At 42.5% G+C, this 17,845-nt stretch overlaps 1 non-coding gene across 1 annotated transcript; it reads left to right on the top strand.

Annotated features, from left to right (window-relative positions):
- The first annotated feature begins 11,231 nt into the window (after positions 1 to 11,231).
- LOC137757564 (U6 spliceosomal RNA) lies at positions 11,232 to 11,338 on the top strand. The gene has a single exon (XR_011072404.1). It is a non-coding gene; the product is annotated as a U6 spliceosomal RNA (small nuclear RNA).
- The last annotated feature ends 6,507 nt before the right edge of the window (positions 11,339 to 17,845 follow it).

Below are 17,845 nucleotides of genomic sequence, written 5' to 3'. Positions count from 1 at the left end.
AGCTTTCTCACCTGTAAGAGCAAAAGCAAGAAGGAGAACGCACAGAAGAAAACACTGTGAGGTTACCACGAGAAAGCGTAAGATACACATCTCCCAGTTTTGTACAACACGAGGCATATAGCCAATATTTTTTAAATTAATTTTTATTGGAGTATAGTTGATTAACAACGTTGTGTTAGTTTCTGCTGTACAGCAAAATGAATCAGTTATACGTACACATATATCCACTCTTTTTCAGATTCTTTCCCCATATAGGTCATTACAGAGTATTGGGTAGAGTTCCCTGTGCTGTACAGTAGGTCCTTATTAGTTATCTATTTTATATATATTAGTGTGTATGTGTCAATCCCACTCTCCCCATTTATCCCTCCCCCCCCCCGCTTTTCCCCATTGGTAACCATAACTTTGTTTTGTACCAATATTTTGTAATAGCTATAAATGGAAAGTAACCTTTAAAAGTTGTATAATTTTTTAAAATTTAAATAAATAAATGCCACAGTACCTCCCAACTTTGGTCTAAAGAAGCATTTGCTCCTTCCATCCCTGCCAAAAGGAACACAGGTACTCATCCTCAAATAGTCTTCATAATTTTTTTTGTTGCTTTTTACAAAGATACTTATTTTCATGTATTTTCCAAATTTTCTTCAATGAAGAAAAAAGTTATTTTCTCAAATAAAATAAGAAAACAAACTTGGTTTTGCTCAATGTGGTCTATTCACACACTCTTTTTTTTAATATAAATTTATTTATTTATTTATTTTATTTTTGGCTGCGTTGGGTCTTCGTTGCTGTGCGTGGGCTTTCTCTAGTTGCAGTGAGCGGGGGCTACTCTTCATTGCGATGCGTGGGCTTCTCATTGCGGTGGCTTCTCTTGTTGCGGAGCTTCAGTAGTTGTGACACGCGGGCTCAGTAGTGGCAGCATGTGGGCCTTAGAGCGTGCAGGCTTCAGTAGTTGTGGCAGACGGGCTCAGTAGTTGTGGCCCGTGGGCTCTAGAGCGCAGGCTCAGTAGTTGTGGTGCACGGGCTTAGCTGCTCTGCGGCCATGTGGGATCTTCCCGGACCAGGGCTCGAACCCGTGTCCCCAGCATTGGCAGGTGGATTCTTAACCACTGTGCCACCAGGGAAGTCCCTTCACACACTCTTCATATTACTATATGCCTTATGCTCTCAAATTTTCTTAGCTCATAAAAAAAAGGTTGACGTGATTTATAAGACATTTTCTGTTAAAAAAACAAAGTAAGTCCATCAAATGATGCAGTCACACAGCTACTGTGTTTTAGCATTGCTTCACATGAGGAGAATAGGACTTGTTTTAATGGCATTTCTTGGAATTTTTTTTTTTACTCTTGGTAAAAATCTATTGTCCAGGGTGGCCCTCTTTTCCGGACAATGAAAAATATTTTAACTGTATTATAAAGTGATGAAGAGAAACTACAGATGCTAAATGAATGCATGATGGAGTTGGTTTTGCCTGTCTCTGGAGAGAGACTTCATGTGGTCACAGCCCTTGTACATAGGAAACATTTCTTGGTTGGTTACACTAGAAGACGCTGACCCCCATATTTATTTTACCCCTTGTGACCTTACCAGTTGTTCTGCCATTTATGAAGGAAAAAAAAAATCATGTTGAAAGAAAACAATGATGAAGCACAGACATAGTAAACTTGCAGCCAAACAATTTGTTTCAACAGCTTGACCAGACTTTGTCAGTGAACCTGATGTAGAAAGAGATCAGTTAATAGTCCCAAATTACGCATTACTTTGTGGTTGTTCAGAGCGTTTCAAACACTGGATGTTTTCCAGTTATTTTCATTCACTGGATGAAAAGGACACTAGGTTTACAGAAATGGAGTTTAATTTTACAGGATACCATCCAAATATACATCTATTTTTAAATCCTGCTATTTGTGAAAGCAAATGGTAAAGGGGAACATCAATTCGGATAATTCTGTGGCTCCTTTTATAATGAGTAGAAGTCTCTTTTGCAAGAAATTGCTCTTGAAAGGGATCTCAGATGATTTTATTGTCATCCATTTTTTTTCCTATTGTATTTTAACGTCTGTGATGTGTTGTTTCACCCTGTTTTGTTTTTAGAAGCTTAGATGTTCCCTTGAGCTGTGTCAGCAGCCTGGCACCAATGCTGAGCAATGCCGAGCTTCCCCAAAACATGGCCAAGGGGTTGTCACGATCTTGAGGGTGTTGTTTTGATCCTAGTTACTAGTGGAGCTGCCCGACCTTGCCTGTGCCTACCATCTAGCAGTTCCTCCATAAGTGCTGTTTCCATTCCCCTGCTGTGAAACCCATCGATGTAAACCAAAACACAAAATAAATTCCGTGATCGCCTGTCAGAACTCGTTGACCTTTGCATGTCCATCTGATTCCATCGGGCAGCTCCAACGCTGAGAAAACCAAAACGAAACCAAACTCCAGTGTTCTTGCCATGAACCGCAGCAACAGGAGAGAAGAAAGTAATAGAAATATGAACTCCTCCTTTGCAACTTTCCAGTTTTCATTTGGCGCTCAGGGAAATCTGATGCTTGTGTTTGCTGGGTATATATATAGTCTCATAGCATAATGTAAGGCATATTTTGAGCTCATGATGAAATGTTTTGGAATCTAAAGGTTTTGGGGAAATGGCCAGTCTTATCTAGTCTGACATGTTTTGTGGAGTTTATTTGCTCACTGGACACACGTGTCAGAGCCTGCTGGTGATGTCAAAAACTGAGCTGCTCTGCACCGGTGCCAGATCGCATCTCAGAGACAGAGTTTTGGGTGAAGCAGAAAAGGAGAGCTTTAGTGCTTTGCCAGGCAGAGGGGGACACAGCGGGCTCCTGCCCTCGAAAAACTGTGTGTCCCAACTTGGGAGGGTTTGATGAGGAGTTTATAGCAATAGTTCGAGGGTGAGGTTGCTGATAAGATTAGGGTGTGTGCAGGGGCTTGGCCGCTTCTCCCTTGATTAGCAACTGTTCCATATCCGCCCTTGGGAACTCAGGGAAGGTCTCGGAGGCTGGAGTCTTGCCTACAAGAAACGGGGGACAAAAAAAGGCTTCGGGAGCCCACTGGGCGCGCTACCCCGCCCCAGTCTCACTAGGACTCAGGATGCAAAACAGGATTGACCCACCAGCCATCTCGCCACTTTAGCAAGAGCAGGGCAGGCAGTTACAAATGACAATCTTGCCATTTCAGTTTTGCAAACACTCAGACCAACCCTGACTTTCACCAGCCCTCCGGCCATATCTTTTTTTTCTTTCTTTTTTTTTTTTTTTTTTCCCTGACCTGATCGCCCTGGGGCTTTTTAATTCTTATTTTGCCACACCTGAACCTCACCTCTGTTTCTAGATACGGTAATCTCCTTCTTTTCAAGGGAGTGACTTGGCTTTTCTTCAGCTGGTTTTAATTGTGCGAGCTTGAAAAGCCTGCTCCTGGAATGGGGTTATCCGAATCATTGGTGAAAAATATTTCCTGATCCAAGAGTGAGGTCATGTAAGTTCTCCTGTGCCCCGTCTGCCGACAGAACCACAGAGAGCGTGCCATTCCAAATGCCACAAGGCGTCTGAACTCTCTAGGCAAGATCGGGCATCCGTTTGCTCCTGGACTTCCCTTCGACGTATCTATAAATGCCCGCATTAGCCAGAGTTTAAACACCAGACAGAAAGCAGATGAGTGTTTGCCAGGGGCCACAGGGAGGGAAAACTGGGGAGTGACTGCTTTAATGGGTACAGAGTTTCCACTTGGGGTGATGAAAAACGTTTGGAACTACATAAAGGGGATGATTGCACAACATTGTGAATGTGCTAAATGCCACCCAGTCGGGTATTTTAAAATGGTTACAACGGCGTTCTGAGTTGAACTGTGTGCCCCTCAAATTCACATGTTCAAGTCCCGACTCTCTGTCCCTCAGAATGGGACCTTATTTGGAATTAGGGTCATTGTGATATAATGAAGTCGTACTGGAGGAGGGAGGGATCCTAATCCAACAAGACTGGAAATCTGGACACAGATCCACAGAGGCGGGGAGAACAGCGTATGAACATAAAGACAGAAATTGGGATGATTCCTCCATAAACCAAGGAACACAAGGCTTCCCAGCACCGCCAGAAGCTGGGAGAGAGGCGCGAATTTCCCCCAGAACCTCCAGAAGGAATCAGTCGTGCCTGCACCTTGACTTCAGGCTTCTGTTCTTCAAAGAGTGATTTTTCTGTTGTTTCGAGCCCCCCAGTGGGTGGCACTTTGTTACGGCAGCCCTAGGAAATTAATGCAGGTGGTGCAATGTATATTAGGGGTATTTTAACCACAATAAGAAGAACAGGTTATCAGGATGTAAGATATACCTCAGAATGACATGCTTGAAAAGTAGTTGACCTAAAAGCAGAGAGACGTAAAAAGAAGAAGATTCACACATGCAGATGAATTTCCAAGGAATCAGGCTCTTGTGATAAGCGATTTACAGAACTGTCCCAAACCCTCTAGTAGGTACAGGAGAAAGATCCCGTTGGCCCCAGAGTTTATGGACGTTGCCTGGTTCTTGAGTCAGGAAGGGCTTTGTTTTTCCCCCCAGGGAAATCACCGGGGTGCTCTCCACATCTGTGAAGAACTCGAGGTGAGCTCCCTGGGGAGGGTCCTTCCAGGTGGATGACTTTCCACCTGACCAAGGACGCTCGGTCTACCTGTCTGCATCTCCTCTGATGCGAAGCAAACCAGCTGGGCAGAGCAGAGTCCTGACCTCCAGGAGGGCTTTGGGCAAGCGTGGAGCTGAGGAACAGGCGCCCTCTTGGAGGACGGAGGAGGAAGTGGCAGTAGGCAAACTGGAGAAACCTGGACCAAAAAATGACCAAGAGAAAGAGAAAGCCTGGAGTTTGAACGGACAGACCTCACAACCCCTGGCATTGTGCCTCTCAGCACCCCTGTTTTTCCTTCTTAGACGTTCACTTCAGCTCCTAATTATTCAAACAACTTCCTCTGAAAGATCAACACTTCCCAAAAAGTAGGAGCCACTTCTATTTTGTCCCCATTCGTCCTCTAGGTGTTAAGACAGAGACTAGCCCAAATCAGCACCCAACGAAAATTCTTGAATAATTAAGCGAATGAATGAGTGAATAAACTTACGGTTACGGGGCGGGGGGGTGGGGGGGAATGGGAGGAGGGATAGTTCGGGAGGTTTGGGTTGACATGTCCAAGCTGCTATATTTAGAATGGATAACCAACAAGGACCTACTGTAGAGCACAGGGAACTCTGCTCAATATTATGTAACAACCAAAATGGGAAAAGAATTTGAAAAAAGAATAGATACATGTCTATGTATAACTGAGTCACTTGGCTGTTCCCCTGAAACTATCACAACATTGTTAATCAACTATACTCCAATATAAACTAAAAAGTTAAAAAAAAAAAATTTTAAGGGTTTACATTCTGTCAAAAAAAACACAAAAACTCACCCAGTGCCCTAGAATTAAGAAGCATCCAACAAATGTTTGCTAAGTGATTGAATCCCTGAAGATGACATGACATTTTCCCCCCTAAATTTTCCTTTAAGGATGTTATGCCCCAAACCATTTATGCTTAAAATAGGAGTGACTCAAAGAGGCAAGACACAAGTGTTGGTAAGAGTGTGGAGGAAAGGAAACCCTCATGCATTGTTGCTGGGAATGTAAATTGGTGCAGCCACTATGGAGAATAATATGGAGATTGCTTACATAAAAATAGGACTGCCATGTGGTCCAGCAACTCCACTTCTGGATATTTATCCAAAGAAAGCAAAACCACTAATTAAAAAAAAAATCTACACCCCAATGTTCATTGCAGCATTATTTACAATAACCAAGACATGGAAACAACCTAAGTGTCCATCAACAGACAAATGGATAAAGAGGTGGGGTGTGTGTGTGTGTGTGTGTGTGGATGCATACATACATACATACATTCATATATAGTGGAATATTACTCAGCCATGAAAAAGAATGAAATCTTGCCATTTGTAACAACATGGATGGACCTTGAGGGCATCATGCTTAGTGAAACAAGTCAGATGCAGAAAGACAAATTCCACATGGTTTCATTCCTATGTGGAATGAAACAAACTAATAAAGAAGCAAACAGACAAACAAAAAAAGCCAAAATAAGTGAACAAACCAAACCGAACAAAAGCAAACATGTAGATTCAGAGGACTGAGTATCAGTTATCAGAGAGGAAGGGGCCAGAGACGGACGGCAAAATGGGTAAAGGGGATCAAATATATGGTGATTGGTGGAAACTAAGTTTTTGGTGGTGTATACAGAAGTAGAAATACAATGCTGTACACATGTAACTTATATAATGTCATAAACCAATGTTACCTCAATTTAAAAAAATAAAAATAAATAAAGTAGTAGTGACTTACTAATTTGCATGACAACCCTTGCTGGGAGGTATAATTGTGTTTTGGAACCATTCTCCAAAATGAAAATATTTACTTATTCAGGAAATAATAAGAAAATGAATATAGCTGAATTGGATTAAGCATCAAGACTACATTCTAGTTCCCTGAAGCAATTTAGGACGATAGAGCAACAAACAAACCACTACAAACAGCAAAGCAAGAATTGGAATTGCAATTGAGGGGAATTAAGTGTTTTTAAAAAACCAAATTTATGCTACTCCTCAATAGTATTGGAAAGCATGCAACTGCTTTGTTGTGGAATTGAGTCCAACTTTTTGTTTCTTCAATAATTTGTTTTTGCATTGATGGTTTAATTCGTCTATTTCTCCTGAGGTTTGTTGACATTATTTGGTTTTCCCTTGTACTGTAAGAAAGAAAATGAGACTGTATTTATACTAAAAATGTGAGCAGGGCCATTCTAAAATATTACAGCTCCAGGAATTTCCATAGGGTCAGTTTCAGCTGATTCATTTAAAGTTGTCCTGATGGAAATTTGTATTCTGTAAGCAGATAATGAAATGTTTAGGGGTACTTTAGGGTCATGTTTTGTTTCCCTTTTATCCTCCAAATATCATTCTATAGATTATTTTAACATGAGTCTTAACGGTTTTTCCTTATGGTTACATCTTGAAAATGGGCTAGTAACCATCAGTGAATGTACTTCTACTAGATTTTGCTGTTGTGGAAAGAAGGTTGGATTCCACATGGAAATGTGAGTTTGAGCCCTGTTTCTGATTCTTATTAGTGACATCTCGGGAGAGGCATTTAACTTTCATTCATTCATTCAGTAGACATCTACTGAGTCCTGCCTTTTTGCGGAGGGACTCATCCATCATGAATTCATTCATTCATTCATTCAGTAGACATCTACTGAGTCCTGCCTTTTTGCGGAGGAACTCATCCATCATGAATTCATTCATTCATTCAGTAGACATCTACCGAGTCCTGCCTTTTTGCAGAGGGACTCATCCCTCATGAATTCATTCATTCATTCAGTAGACATCTACCGAGTCCTGCCTTTTTGCAGAGGGACTCATCCATCGTGATTTCATTCATTCATTCATTCAGTAAACATCTACCAAGTCCCACCTGTGTTCAGAGGGACTCATCCATCATGAATTCATTCATTCATTCAGTAGACATCTACCGAGTCCTGCCTTTTTGCAGAGGGACTCTTGCAGCTACTGGGCTACGTCAGGGAAAAAACATGTCTTGCATTCTGCTGAAGCCTCTATTATAGAATAAACATCAGGCATCTGTGAATCACAGAAAATGCTAGAAGGTGATAAATGCTATGGAAAGTTTAAAAAGCAGAAGAGTATATGGGGAATTGGAGCCCTCAGCTGAGAGCAGAAGAGAAGTTGAAATTTTCCGTGCAGGAGTGTCAAGCTTGCTTTCATGGAGAAGGTGGCATTTCAGCTAAGGCATGGGGGCCATGAGGGCTGATCTCAAGCAGACGGCTGGAGGGAGAGTTTTCCAGGTAGTGGGAACAGGTTGTGCAAAGCCCCTGTGGTAAGGGGGCACCTAGCATGTTTATGGAACAGCATGGGTGGGGAAGAGTGAGTGAGGAACAGGTTGTACAGACAAGATGGTAAGGGGTGACGTGAGTTCTGTAGAATAATGAAATCACATGTGCCTTTGGGAACATCCCTAATAATCCACGGCACTCTGGTTGTTTGCTGGAAAAGAGTTGGTGGTATTTGGGATCAGGGTGATTGCAATGAAGATGGTGAGAAGTGCTCAGAGACCTGATATACTTGAATGGTACTATGGGTTGAATTGTGTCCCCCACCAAAAAAAAATGATGTTTGACATCTCAACTGCCAGTACCTGTGAATGTGACCTTATTTGGAAATAAGTTCTTTGCAGACACGATCAAATTAACATGAGGTCGTTTGGGTGGGCCCTCACAAAATGTGACTGGTGTCCTTAATTAGAAGCTTGGGATTAACATATACACACTACTATCTATAAAATAGATAACCACCAAGGACCTCCTCAGAGAATTATACTCAATATTTTGTAATAACCTATAGGGAAAAGAATCTGAAAAAGAATACATGCGTATAACTGAATCACTTTGCTGTACACCTGAAACCAACACAACGTTGTACATCAACTATACTTCAATAAAAAAAATAAATAATATTTACAAATTATTTTAATTTAAAAATATTTTAAAAATCAAAACAAAAAAAAAGAACAGGGAAATTTGGACACAGACACAGGTGGAGAAGGCCATGTGAGATCAAAGGCAGATACAATACTCCCCCCTTTATCTGTGGTTTCACTTTCCATGGTTTCAGTTACCCATGGTCCACCTCAGTCAGAAAATATTAAATGGAAAATTGAAGAAATAAACAATTCCTAAGTTTTAAATCGTGCAGCATCCTGACGTGTGTGAGAAAATCTTGCCCGGTCAGCTCTGTCCTGCCCGTGACGTGAATCTTCCCTTTGTCCAGCAACTTTCACCCTTTCCTCACTTAACAGCCATATAGTAGGATGCTTGTGATGTAGTGATTTATTTTTTAATTAATTAATTTAATTGAAGTATAGTTGATTTACAGTGTGTGCCAATCTCTGCTGTACAGCAAAGTGACTCAGTTATATGCATATAGACATTCTTTTTTTTCTATTCTTTTCCATTATGGTTTATCCTAGGCAATTGGATACAGTTCCCTGTGCTGTACAGTAGGACCTTGTTGTTTATCCATTCTAAACATAATAATAGTTTGCATGATATAGTGATTCATATATTTGCTCTTCATCTGTTCCTGGCACAGAGTTCCCAAAACCCTCGGCATTTCCTGTGTTAAGAGCCATAAAGGTGTCTTTTGTTGTATTCTTGAGATGATATTTGCAAATCACCTAAGGATGGGGGCTGATTTCCAGGGGCTTCAACCATGTACTGAAGAATGGGGCAGTCCCTTATTTACTCCTCTGTTTTCGGGTTCTAGCAGAATGGTTGGCTTATGACTTGTATTCGTTAGCTATGGCTGTGTAGCAAATCATCACAAACTCACAAGTTTACAAGAACACACGTTTACTATCTCCAGCTTCTGTGGGTCAGTTTAACTGGGTCCTCTGATTAGGATCTCACAAAGCTGCAATCCAGATGTGCCCAGGGCTGGTGTCTCATCTGAAGGCTCCATGGGGCAAGGATGCACTCCCGAGCTCATTCACGGGGTTGTTGGTAGAATTCAGTTCCTCAGGGGTTGTTGGACTAAGCAGCTGCGTTCCTAGCTGGCCATCAGGCTGCCCTCAGTTCTCTGTCCTGCAGACCTCTTCATAGGGCAGCTCACGGCATATTTCATCAAACCCAGCAATGGTGGGTGTCCATACAGAGAACCTGCTCATAAGACATAAGTCACAGTCTTATGTAATATGATCACAGAAGTGACATCGCCTCACCTTTGTCATCTTCTCTTGGTTGGAAACAAAACACAGATCCCACCCACACTCAGGGGGAGCAGATTATACAAGGACATGAATATCCAGAGATGGGCATCACTGGAACCACTCAGAGTCTGTCCATCTCCTGGAAGAGACGTAATACATGTTTCTTGAAAGAAAAATAATAATCATCGCTGATGGTAGAGCTGACATAGAACCCAGCTTTCTGAGTTGGAGGTCAGTGTCTGTTGCCAATTTCTGTCCTGAAAATAAGAACCCCCAGGACACTGGACAGCTGGGGAGAGGGGGGGCAGTGGAGGAAAGATCACGTTACAAAGATGAGTGCACACGACACCAAACCCTGACCGCCCCTCTGTTCTGAGAACCAGCTTGGTCTGCCTTCTAATCAAACCTAGCCCATTCTTTTATAATATCTCATAGGAAATTTAAAATGTGTTCAGGTGTGGACTTGGCTTTTTGAAAGATCTCCCATGATTGTTGTTTCATACATCATAATAAAAACAGACTTTATAGGGTTTCTTTCCCAACCTTTGTTATATTTTAAACAGTAAGAGATCCAGTGAGACACCTTCCCACCCCCCTCCCCAACGGGGCTCCCAACGCAGAAACAAACTTGAAATGTCGGATCCACTTTAGAAGATGTTTATTCAGCTGCAGAACAAACACTGCTTCGGTGAACTTCAAAAACAACGGGGATAAAAACCTTCCATACACTTGGCATAATTTAATTAGCCTCTATTTTTCAAGCTGCATGGAGACAGAAGTCAACATGTGTGCACTCTAAAAATGAAATTTTGGATTATCATTTTAATGTACACCCAGGAAACATTACCCTGAAGTACTTGATGTTTCCAGAAACTCTAATGAATGTTTTAGATGCATTTTTTTTAAATTTTTTTTTATATTGGAGTATAGTTGATTAATAATGTTGTGTTAGTTTCAGGTGTACAGCAACGTGATTCAGTTATACATATACGTGTATCTGTTCTTTTTCAAATTCTTTTCCCATTTAGGTTATTACAGAATATTCAGCAGAGTTCCCTATGTTATACAGTAGGTCCTTGTTGGTTATCTATTATATGCTTTTTGTCATTTTCTTTTGTATCTGGGTTAAAACATATTTGCCTTCATCTACGGTTTGCAGAAGTACCATTTACATTAGGGACCAGATCATTGTCTGTGGTGGGGCCCATCCTGGGCATTGTAGGATGCTTGGCGGGGCCCCTGGGTTCTACACACTAGATTCCAGTAGAATCATCCATTCTTGGAAACCAAAAATGTTTCCAGACATTGCCAAATATCCCTTGGGGGAGAAAATCATTCTGGGTCGAGAATCACTGATAATGGATAGAAGACTGGAAGAAAAGTCCCCCCAGATTTTTATTTCAAGAGAATCAATAGTGCTTGCTTTGGCAGCACATATACTAAAATTGGAACGATACAGAGAAGAGTAGCAGGGCCCCTGCGCAAGGATGACACGCAAATTCGTGACACGTTCCGTATTTTTAATAAATAAAAAAAACAATAATAATAAATGCTGGTATACTCACAGGTGAAAAAAAATAAATAAATAAAACCACATAATACATCCCAGTATCACTCTTTGCAGTTAGAATGTTCAGGCTACATTATCACCAGCACTTGGCATTGATATTTACTTACAGAGTGGGTCTTGTTTTCACTCCCTTTGACTTCAGGTGGATCCAGGGTATGGTGTTCTATCTCCCCTAAAATGTGCCATAGCCAAACTTACTTACTTTATTTGGAGTCTCCCCCAAGTCTTCAGATGTTTGGGGTCTGTATGGGGTCTTCACCACCCCCAGTGTCCAAAGATGGAGGCTTATTAAGATACGGAGGGAGGACCCTAGGCTGTTTCCTTTTTCTCAGGTCAAACTCATTTCCCTTTTATTAAAGTCCAAGTTACATTACATGGTTTGATACTCAACAAAGGAAAACTTGTTCAAATAAGGTAATATGTTATCATCAGTATTTCCAGGTGATCGTTTACAATCAAGTAACAGTATCAGTAAATCCTTGAGAGGCCCATCCATGGGGTTTACACTTTGTCAAGGCCCAGTTCCTCTGGAGGGGAGATGCCCAGTTCGTTTAAAGTTGGTCTGAGTTCCTGGATGACAATAGGGGTAGATTTCCTTATGAGGTCCTGCTTTGTCCTGAACAACCTCTAGGACGCGAACTGCACTAGCAAAATCATTCAAGCGTCTGCATGCCCGCAAAGCAGCATCAGTGATTTGGGGTTCTGGAACCAGATCGTAGCCAACAAGGGTGTTCATCCCTTTACGCAATTCCCAAGCAGCAATATCTGGCTTATTGAAATATGTCACCCAGCGAGCATCAAACTCCTCGTCTGTCTCATGTGGCCCATGGGAGTGGCAGCGAATAGACTGGAGAGCGGCGGCAGGGCTGGAGGCCAGAGGGGGGGGTGCAGGAGGCCTCGAGGGCTGGTCCAGGCGACTGCAGCGGCTGCTAGAGAGCGCCAGCCAGCAGCAGAGCCTAGCGTGACGGCGATGGCGGCACACAGGATAAGCCCCTGGGCAGTTTCAAATCTCACGTAATATGAAGAAGACTTTATGCCCATAAGTTCCCGAGTAAGGCATTAAGAAGGTGACAGATTCAACGGTACCATCATTAATTCATTAAACGCCCATTTTCCGACAGACCTAGAAATCGAATATTTAAGTCTTCCATCATGTGGCATCCTAGCCAGGTTTATAAAAACAATCAAGTGTTTTTCCCTTGATACAGAAAATCAAAGACTTTACGTATGTCCAGTTGTGTCTACCAAACACACTGTCTTAGATTTCCATGAAATAATTTCTAGCAACATTCAATTTTAGTGGTTGGGTTTTTTTTTAAGGGGAAGGTGCCCAATGGAAGAGTGGATATAATAATACATCACAAAGAAATTTTCGTAAATCCACAGGAATTAGAAACCCAGTGGGGTCTAGGGCAAAGAGCCACAGAGATTCAGTAATCAGGGCAAAGGTAACACACAACAGAAAATCATTTTTGCCGAGTTTCTCCAGAGCCCTACAGCGACACGATACCGCCTCCTGGCAGGAAGAGTTCTTGGACGCTGAACCACGTCTTAGGCTGATGTGACACCCATCCTTCAGCCCAGGGAAATGGAAACAGGACCAGAACAGCAGGGAGGAAATGTTCTAATTATCCAGGGAGTGAGCTCTGGGGCTACATAAACCAGAACATGACGTGCGTATACCTAAGACAATGATGAGATTTTCAGTGAAGATAAGACCCCACCTTTTCATGAGTACAAAGGTGAGATGTGAGCTATCACCCGAATTTGACAAATAGCTCCCCACGTTCCCTCCAGAGGTGGAAACTTGGCACGTGAGAATAAAAACCTTTTATTCCTCCGGGGACCCCGGAACCACACGATACCTACAAATGCAGCCCCAAATAGCCCATCTTTGTATTCTAATCACATCTTTTCTTAAGAGTCTCACAGCACCCTTCGGTCAGCTTACGATGCAATTATGTTGTTTACGGTATAGAAAGGAACGTGTCCAAATCTCTCCTGGCATCTGTGCACATCTCGGTCTGGTCCTGTTTCTCTAACCCCTCCAGGTCTGGCGTTCCGTGGTTCTCATCCACGCTCCTGTTAATTAGGATGAGTTTGGATTCCCTGGCGGTCTGGTCCAGTGCTTGTGACTCTGTGCTTCCACTGCAAGGCGCACAGGTTCGATCTCTGGTCGTGGAGCTAAGATCCCGCTGTTGTAGAAGGTCACAAGATCTTCTTGGCCATGATTATCAGAGCTGTGGCAAGAAAATCAAAACAAAACAAAACAAAAAAAGCCCTCCAGTTTTGTGATTTTCCGTGAATATTCCTAGAACTGGAGTGATCATGCAATATATCATCCAAACTGAGATGGAAACGGAGGAGCTTGTCATAAGTTCATGGGCACAGGTATAAACTGGGACCATCCCAGGCAAGCCAGGGCATAGGGTCACCTCACCAAGAGTCGAAAAGGAAATGAAATATATGTACATATACCTACACACACAGATGCATTGCAATATTATTTAGCCATAAGGTGGAACGAAATTCTGATATCGGCTACAATGTAGATGAACCTTAAAAACAAGACGTTAAGTGAAAGAAGCCAGACACAAAAGAGCACACGTTATAGGATTCCATTTGTAGGAAATGTCCTGAATAGTTCAATCCAAAGAAACAGAAAGATACCTGGCTGCCTAGGGCTGGGGAGAATGGGGATTGACTGCGGATGGGTAAAAGGTTTTCCTTTTAGGGTGATGAAAATGTTCTGGAACAAGATCATGGTGATGGTTGCACAACATGGTGAATGTCCCAAATGCCATCGAATTATTCTCTTTGATTGATTGATTTGGGGTTATGTGAATTTCACCTCCATAAAAATAAAAAGGAGATGAAGCCATGGTGAGATTCTCTTGCCCGCCATCATGTGTTCAAAAATGCAATATCACTTTAACGTATCCCCACAACCCGTATTCTGCTGGGTCATCAGGAAGAGTTTAAGGTGATAATCATTGCACACATCATCAGCATGGCTCCTTTTTTCCCATTATATCTTCCGAGGGGATCTGTGTGCACCCAGAGGTGATTTTTGCCTCATTTCACCTCTGCTGGCAACGTCCCACCCATTACCATCACCCAGCAGAAACCCATCCCTCTGTAAATGCTGCAGCTCAAGGAGACCCCCCCATCCCAGACACCTGTTCCTTCCTTTCCACCCACCCTCTCGGGCTCAAGCTCTTTAGAGCTGCCGGCCCAGGGGGGTCTCACACAGCAGGGGTTCAAGACACCTGTGCTCACTTGAATTGAACTGAAATGAGGAAATCCTGACGTTGACCCCAAAAATGTAAAATTTGCATAGAATCCCTGGTAGTGATACCGAGCAGGGCCCTGTGGGGCTCCTGGGCAGAAAAGCTTTTCTGTGTCCCGCACTTCTTTTTTTTTTTTCTTTAATAAATTTATTTACTTATTTATTTATTTATTTATTTTTGGCTGTGTTGGGTCTTCGTTTCTGTGCGAGGGCTTTCTCTAGTTGCGGCGAGCAGGGGCCACTCTTCATTGCCGTGCGCGGGCCTCTCACTATCACGGCCTCTCTTGTTGCGGAGCACAGGCTCCAGACGCGCAGGCTCAGTAGTTGTGGCTCACGGGCCCAGCTGCTCCGCGGCATGTGGGATCTTCCCACACCAGGGCTCGAACCCGTGTCCCCTGCATTGGCAGGCAGATTCTCAACCACTGCGCCACCAGGGAAGCCCCCTGCACTTCTTGATTACAGGAAATAGGCTTCATTCAGCCCCCATGACCTTCCCTGAGTTCCAACGGGCAGATTCAAGCAGTTGCTCATCAGGGAAGGGAGGGGACGCAGAGACAAGGGAGGAGCAGTGAAGAAACAGTAGTGCAGCCTTGGGGCAGGTCCTGGTTCCCCCTCAAGGGATACACATGACAATATCTTTGAGTTCTTCTGCAGTTGCTGAAACCCCAGCAGGTGGGAGAAGTTAACTGCATGCTGCCCACCAGCACGCAGACCCCAGACCAGTTGGAACCAAAGGTCGATGATGCTGACTTCCGATGACCTCACCACCAACCAATCAGAAGAATGTCCATGAGCTGATCACACCCTCTTTGAACCATCGCTATAAAACTCCTCACTACCCCCTCCAGGTTGGGACACACAGTTTTTTGTTTTTTGTTTAATATTTATTTATTTATTTTTGGCTGCGTTGGGTCTTCGTTGCTGCGCGCGGGCTTTCTCTAGTTGTGGCGAGTGGTGGCTACTCTTCGTTGCGGTGCGTGGGCTTCTCATTGTGGTGGCTTCTCTTGTTGCGGAACACGGGCTCTAGGTGCGCGGGCTTCAGTAGTTGTGGCTCACGGGCTCAGTAGTTGTGGCTCGCGGGTTCTAGACCGCAGGCTCAGTAGTTGTGGTGCATGGGCTCAGTAGTTGTGTCTTGCAGTCTCTAGAGTGCAGGCTCAGTAGTTGTGGCACATGGGCTTCAGTAGTTGTGGCTCACAGTCTCTACAGCGCAGGCTCAGTAGTTGTGGCGCACGGGCTTAGATGCTCCGCGGCATGTGAGATCTTCCCGGACCAGGGCTCAAACCCGTGTCCCCTGGATTGGCAGGCGGATTCTTAACCACTGCGCCCCCAGGGAAGTCCCCGGGACACACAGTTTTGAGGACATTAGCCTCCTGTGGCCCCCTTTGCCTGGCAAAGCAATAAAGCTGTTCTCTTCTGCTTCACCCCAAACTCGGTCTCCAAGAATTAATTTGGTGTCAGGGCACGGAGGCGAGATTTGGCTTCAGTAGGAAACGTCACATCCACCAGCAACGATGTCCACTAGCACCAACCAGTGGGAAATGAAATACTGGCTGTTGGAAGCTGGATGTTTTCTCTCTCACCACCTCTGTGGACCTCGAGAATCAGCTGAGTGATCTTAGGAGCAAAAAAGGTGCAACTCAGTCTTTCCACCATAAGATGGGTGCGTGTGTCATTTTATCAGAGCAGTGGAGAGAAGGGAAGTCTTATTTAAATAACAGGTGTGGTCAGGGACGTGACCTGGTTTGGCTGAAACTCTTACCAGATGCCACAGTGTTATACAATACAGGAAACACAGGGTCCTTTTTTGGTTTTGTCTTAAACTGTATTCATGGATTTAACATGATGTATGTTAGAAGGTGTATGTATATAACACATTGGCTCGTACATATTAGAAGAATTCTGGCAGCGTGCTCATGTTCATATCAGGACTTGTTAAAATGTGTTAGTGTTCCTACACTAATACACTGCACTCTAAAAATAGCCAACAAACTTAGGATAGTCTGTAGTTTATGGTCATGGATATGATGTTGCCTCAATATTTAACCAATGGCAAATGTGTGCAAAACCCTGTGCCCAAAAGACATTTCAGTTACAAAATAAATGAGTCAAGAGTATGAAAAGTGCAGTGTGGCGAATATAGTCAGTAACTATGTAATAACTTTGTATGGTGACATCGTAACAAGACTTACCATGGTGGCCATTTTGAAATGTTTAGAAATATTGAATCACTATGTTGTGTACCAGGAATAACATAGTGTCGTAAGTCAGTTATACTTCAAAAACAAACAAAAAAACCCATAGAAAAAACATCGGATGAAGGCAGTCAAAAGGTACAGTTATAAGATAAATAAGTTATAAGATATAAGATAAATAAGTACTATGGTTGTGATGTACAACATGAAAAATAGAATGAACACCTGCTGGGTCTTCTGTATGAAAGTTGTAAAGATAATCGATCCTAAGAGTTCTCATTGCAAAACAGAATTGTTTTCTATGTCTTTAATTTCGTATCTATATGAGATGATGGGTGTTTATTAAACTTGTGATAATTATTTCATGATGTATGTAAGTGAAATCATTGTGCTGTACACCTTACACTTATACAGCACTGTGTGTCAGTTATATCTCAGTAAAACAGGAAGAAGAAAAAAATGCTAATTGGAGTAGATTTTTCTTACAAGGAAATGTAAATCATTAAACTACTTTCCCAAGAAAAGTGATATGAAAATAGAATTTCAGAGACAAAAAAAATGAATGAAGAACTTCTGACCTGTTAAAATGAGTTTGTTCAAGTATTTCTATATGGATTATGGTGGGAATCCAAATGGATCCATTTCAAAGACTGATGAAATTTTCATGTCAATGTCCACAATTTTCTGTAAACTACATATTTTACAATTATTGAGACTTATGATGAAGTTTAGAGGTCAAAATTTCTGAGAAGGGATATAAGTTTTCAAAATTTACTTAAGATCACTGATTTAGAATCAACCAAAATAATATGAAACTTGGTCCTAATTTAACAGCACGTATTTTACATAAGAGTTATTTTTGTTTTTAGCTAAAAGAAGGAGCCTCTGAGCACTCTCATATCCTATTCAACTACAGTTGTTTTTTAAATTGTACATCATTATGTATGTAACTGTGAGACAATTTAGCAGAATAGTAAA

The sequence above is a fragment of the Eschrichtius robustus genome, chromosome X (genome assembly GCF_028021215.1).
Source record: "Eschrichtius robustus isolate mEscRob2 chromosome X, mEscRob2.pri, whole genome shotgun sequence".
NCBI classification, from domain to species: domain Eukaryota; kingdom Metazoa; phylum Chordata; class Mammalia; order Artiodactyla; family Eschrichtiidae; genus Eschrichtius; species Eschrichtius robustus.
Note: the sequence above shows the minus strand (reverse complement) of the source record. Positions and strands in the feature narration are given on the sequence as shown.